The following is a 6,030-nucleotide window of genomic DNA, read 5'->3' as shown; positions in this document are numbered from 1 at the left end:
CACATACACATATAACAAACATACGTTACTGTGTCAGTGTGTCACATGAAAGGATTAAACCCTCAGCTTATGTAGCATCCAGCCTCAGTGACAATAACGTTCAGCTGCAAGTATTTTAACACGTGTGGGTGCTGCTCTGTGCTGCTCTATCAATTTTATCACGATAAAGAGCAATCATGACGCTCGGCGTTCAGGGGGCGGGGACTGGGGAGGGCTTGCAGGTGCAGAAGGAATACAATACGCTTGTAGGGTGATTGACAGCGCTGTTGTCCAATCACTGTTATTTTTATTGCGATAAGTCTGCTGCTGGACGCTGGCATCAGAGTTTGATAGTACTGAGAAATATGTCGCTCTTTGAGAGTCTGTTACCCAGTAATACTATGGATTTGTGAGAAGAACACATAATTATTGTGGGATTACGTTTATTTGGCGGCCTCTCGGCGTTGCACGGGCCTGGATAAGTTACAAACCGAGCAGCCTCTTCTACGAACAGTTGGTCAAGCTAGCCGCCTGTAGTAAAATGACGGAAGACGTATCGGTGGGCTGCTAGCTGATTATTTATCTTTGAATTAGCCAGGAACTGGTACAGCTAGCTACCAAGACAAGACCCCATCACCGCTGAAAGGCTGGAGTATGGATTTCTGACGGATACAACGACTTTTCTGTCATTCTAACCGCAGGAAGAAAAAACACGCCCAACAGTGAAACATCGGGTTTACTGTGTTTGGAACTGAACCTCGCAGGTGAGATGAATTGTTAGCTAGCTGCTAGCCAGGGTTAAGCAGTACAGACCTAGGTAGCTCACGGTTAGCTCATGTTAATGCTTACTCGGGCAGCAGCGTTATACTGAGCTTTAGCAGTCGGTGGAGTGCCTGTATGAATGGTATTTTTAGATGTCCACATAGCTCATAATAACAAGGCAGAGCCTGTGGCTGTGGCCGTACTCTCGCGTCCTGTGGCTCGGCTTCGTTTTCTCCATCCCACTCATTTCGTGTAAGCTAGCTATCACCGGAATTGAAATCTTAGCGAAATTTTCTCCAATCCCTTTGACGTTAGCACCATTCTCGGTGGCTAATGCTCTGCGTCCCCACCCCGGCTTCAGTGTGGGCTGTGTGTCGCTCACTCGGGGGCTCAGAACATTCCGTCAGCTTCTGCTTCCTGAGTATTGGCAGTGAAGCCCTGACACCACGGCACGGTGTCTCTGAAAGGATGGTAATGATAACGACCACCATGTTAACACTGGCAGCTTCACAGAGCCGTTTAGCGTGACGCCCTGTTCGTCTGTAAAGACCAGCCTGGCAGGGCCGAGTCTGGTCCGCTGCCCGCTTCCTTCATGTAAATCGGGCAGCCGCCTGGCTCTGCGGGATCAGCCGAACATCCCCGCGCTGCACTTGACACGTTACTGGGTTTTTTCCTTTTTCAACGCGATTAAAATGACAATTCACAGCCAGTGTTCGGAGATTATAATCTTTGAGTAAAAGCCATCCTTTTTCCACTTTGCATATATCAAGGCTCTGTCTGCTGCTGGGACTGCAGCAGGATATACACACCCAGTATCTGTGTGTGCATAGGTGCTGACAGCGCTGTAGGCTGCTTCAGATGGAAGGTGGTGCCATTGTGCTTGTAGGTTTTCTTGAAGGGTGGAGATTCTGCCTGATGGGAGCATGAATCCACTGTGAAGTACTGACCAGCTTACATAAGACCCGTTGCTGAAAAGAGGAGAAACTTGTTAGAATTGTACAGGGTCTGTCTGTGGGTTATATGAAGCATTTCCATCTGTGTTTGCACCATTTTGCTCACAAAAATGTAAAGAAACGAGTGGTGGCTCAAGAATTTAGCGAAATACTCCTGGTGCTTTTGGATCCAACAGTTTTGAATGCTCCCTCAGGGTGACCACATACTGCAGTCCTGACATGTGCACTTTCATTTTCTTTTTATTTTTTTTTATAACTTTGTTCGATCAAAATGATGTTGTTTTTTCCCTGCCAATTAATCTCTAATAGAAACGGACTGATCCAGGCTTTAAGTGATCTGTTAAGTTTTCATAGCTAACGTTTGTTCACAGCAGAGTTATCGTAGTTTTATCATTTCTAGTTAGTTTTCAGACTTTTTGTTTTGAATTCAGTTTGGTTTTAGTTTCCAGAGTGGATTGTCTTATTTCCTCTTAGTTTTTATTGTTTCAAGATGTTTAGTTTCAGTTAGTTTTAGTCTCTTTAATCATTACTGTATGGAGGCCATGAGTCAGAGGAAAGTTTTTAAGAAAATTAGTATAGATGGTACAGTAAAAACCTGATTTTTGAAAGCAGATGACTCACGGTGTAATTGTAGACATCGAGAGTCTCAAACATGTCTGTCAACTCGTTGGGTAAGTTTATTTGTTTTATTAACAAACTAACAGATACAAATACTAAGGATATTTCCTCTAGACATTTAGTCTTTTTTTTTTCTTTTTTTTTGTAAGTTTAGAAAACCATTTCAGTTTCCTTTTTTAAATCAAAAGTCTGGTTTTTATATAACTAAAATGTTTTTCACCTCCAGTAACTGGTTCCTCGTACCTTGATGTGAGAATTATAAAACATTGTCAGTCTGACGGACATTGAAATATAACTCATTCAGGCCTAGGTGGACCCTGGCAGACTGGCCGGCTTTACTCAGTTTCCAGAAATCCGGATTTACTCTGGTAACCACTGGGCATCTCGTATGGGAGCTGTAGTCTGCTACAAAGCCTACAACTCATCAACCCACATGCTTCAACCTGACGTCCACCCTAAAGGTCAGTTTAAAGCCAAGAACCCACACAAAAGACTGAGTGTGGCAGTGAGGGCACAGTCCCACTGAGGCAGTAAGCTAACAACTGTATGTGGGGATGCCCAACGAGCTGCTGCACTGATGTCCTCCACAGAAACAGTCAAGTAGGGTCCGTGAGATCGACATTCCTCCGGTGTGACGTGCAAGCAGGAAGTTGTAGTCCTGGCACTCGTATGCCATCACAGTGGCCTCCACCAGCACCTAATGTGCCAGTCAGTGATGTGGCATAAGCTCCCTTCATGAGATGAGTCCAGGATACAGAGCTGGTTCCCTTTTCCTAAACCTCTTAGTCCTACTCCCCGTTGAGGGGATTCCCACTTTCCCGGTCTGTGCACCAGGAAGTGTGTTGTGCCCAATGAGGGTAGGTCCTTGCTGCTCCACATGATCAGACTGTAAGCTAACCTGTGCAGTGTCACAGAGCGAGCGCGTCCCACTGTTGAGTCTGTCCTAACCAAGGCATGACTATATTTCAGGAATGGCAGGAAATGCCTGTAAACCAAAAAAACTGCCGTGAGCTCCAAGTGGCAGCAGCTTTTACGAGTGTGATGGAGGAGCTGGTTGAAGAGGGGATCAAATTCAGCCTCAGCATCTTAAACCATGTCCCTATACTAGCTTTCCCAGTTTGTTGCTGGGCTCTGCTACAGTATCAGAAAGGCAGGGATTGGCCTGTGACGCTGCCAGTCAACGTTCTGCCAGCACACACACATGCAGGCAGTGCCGAGGGGGCAACGGTCTGTCCCCAAGACCCTTATTTTTAGATTTTGACTGTTCTCATCAAATTACCAGTAACACTTTTTACTTAGTTAACAAAAGTCACATACATAAACTAACCTGTAAAGCTACAGAGGTTTGGCCTGTGAGGTAGAATTACTCTTTGGTAGCACAGTCTGACAGCTTATCACAAGACGAAGCATCGTCAGGCCCTGTGTGATGGACCGAGCAGTGAAGGAAACTTAGGCACAGGTTAAAGTCCAAAAAAAAGATTTTTTTATTTAACCCTAAAAACATAATTGGTTAACTCATGCAAAAAGAATCAAAATCTTGGGCCCATAAAAGAGGTCAAAATAACAAAACTCTACTCAAAGTTGACAACACAACTGATAACTCAAACAAACTGACCTAACTTAACGAGACAAAGGAGAAACTTAAATAGTGGCTGATCAGCCCACAAAAACAGGAGAAGGGCTAAAACACACAAAACCTAACTAAACATAATGAACTCCAATCCCCCCCATGGTCCTGAGTTATGGCATGAACCAATTTGTAGTCTCCTTTAAAGCTCACTCCGCCCCTTTTCCACGTCTTGGCTCCTAATCAAGGGACTGGAACAGCTGCAACTACGGTAACGCAGAAAACAAAAAGATCAATCATACATAACAGTGTAAACTAAAATGTGCGCACTTATTTTAGAATGCAGCGTTATGTGGATATGTGAATTAACTCTAAACCAAAACCAGTTATTTATTGTCCTGTAAATTAATTCCTATATTTAAAGAAAGACATGTGAATGCAATGTTACTTATAAGCCTCTACACTAACATGGTGGGTATTACCACTGTGTGGCTGTAGGTGCAGCCATCACACCTGGAAGCACCAACTGCAGTCCGTGGGCAAACTTTGAAGTTGACCATAAAATGATTTTCTGTTTTTGCCATTATACTTTCCATTTGAAGTTTCAGTGTACACTTAAACACGGAGAGTCACACTCTGTCAGATTAGTTCCCTCATTGTCTTTTTCATAGATTTTTACACTTGCAGCATAAGATGGACATTCTTGCTGCCTTCTCCCATCCAAATGCAGGATTACTTCCCAACTCCCTGAATTGGTTCTTGGTCCCCTGGGAAAATCCCTGCTGTGAAACATAAAACATGTCTTCTCATTATTTGATTTGTAAGCAGCACTGCTGATCAGAACAGTCTGAGGAGGTAGTGTTTCCAGCACCACTGACTGCAGCACCTCGAGTTACTGTTTTCTTAATAAAAGTGAATGCAGTCAGTCAGTAATTCCACAGCAGCAGCGTTTGATCCTATTGATCAGTGAATGCAGCTCCCAAAGGCTGTGGAAAATAATAGTTTCTCTTCCTGTTCTTACCACTATAGGAGCATCCTGACCAACCGTGGGACTGGATTCAGCTGTTTGTGACTCCGGACAGATTCTACTGTTCCAGTGTTTCATCTGTTTACCCACCAGACGAGGAAACGTGTTTGCATCCTGAGGAATACTCAGTACACAGCTGGCCTTTGGAACCTCTATTTCCTACATATTAAAGGCACCACTTTTCCCTTCTTGTTGAGGTTGTTTTTAGGGCACGGCTCTGGAGAGACTGTAACCTCCACGGGATTGTTGTGGGGAGGGTGTTATCAATGCCTCAGTGCTCTGCTAGGGAAGGAAGTGGAGGGACGTCCCTGGAGGAGAGGGCACAAAAACACAAAACTGCCTGAAGCTGGGATGCCCGACATTTCTGTTGCATAACTGACACCCATGAAACCATCGGAGGAACAGAGTAGGTCCGTGTTGCCATGGCTGGCTGATGTGATACCACTACCTGTTTACACATAGCCCGGGCCTCCCTGTTTGGCTCTTTCTCAACACTTCCAATACTAATGAAAAGGATACTAATGGATGGTCTACTGGATTTTCCCCCAGTTGTTTTGGAAAGTGTTACCCACTCACAAACTGCCTCCTGTCTTGCGATCACATCTACAGTGCAGCTTGCAGGTGTGGTGGTTTGAATCGGCCACCAGCGGGGTCTAGGGATGCCCCGACACAAGAAAACCAGGCTACTCCATTGGCCCGCTTACAGACTGCTGTTTCTAATACAAGTCCTGGACTGAAGGCCAGTCGGGGTTGATGCATTTTTTAAATTTAAAGCCTGTCCTCGGATCGTTCCCCTGACCTGAGAACATTTTGCTAGTTTGGACGAGCTTGTTGCTGATGTGAAGGACTCGGCTTTTAAAAAACACAAAGCAGTGACATTTTCATCCAGTGCTTTATTTTTCATTCACACTTTTCTTTTTAAGCCTCATCACATTTCTCACTGCTTGCTACCCAAACAGCTCCGCCTTCTCCTATTTGAGGACCAATCAGGCTGCGAGGTTCTGTTACAATTTGAGTTTTTTCACAGCACCAAAGTACTAAATAGTTCTTGTTTTTCACAATTAGCCATTCTCCATTTAAAACTGTACTCTTATCATTTTGCCAATTTTTTTTTTTTTTTTTTT

At 44.4% G+C, this 6,030-nt stretch overlaps 1 protein-coding gene across 1 annotated transcript in view; it reads left to right on the top strand.

Annotated features, from left to right (window-relative positions):
• The first annotated feature begins 281 nt into the window (after positions 1–281).
• LOC102193262 (palmitoyltransferase ZDHHC5-like) overlaps positions 282–6,030 on the top strand; it is a 38,337-nt gene continuing 32,588 nt past the window's right edge. The window contains exon 1 of the mRNA XM_005753392.1: positions 282–743. The gene's annotated coding sequence lies outside the window, so the exon portion shown is untranslated. The remainder of the gene's footprint in view (positions 744–6,030) is intronic.

Source organism: Pundamilia nyererei, unplaced genomic scaffold (assembly GCF_000239375.1).
Source record: "Pundamilia nyererei isolate P.nyererei 1_Seehausen unplaced genomic scaffold, PunNye1.0 scaffold00425, whole genome shotgun sequence".
Classification (NCBI taxonomy): Eukaryota; Metazoa; Chordata; class Actinopteri; order Cichliformes; family Cichlidae; genus Pundamilia; species Pundamilia nyererei.
Note: the sequence above shows the minus strand (reverse complement) of the source record. Positions and strands in the feature narration are given on the sequence as shown.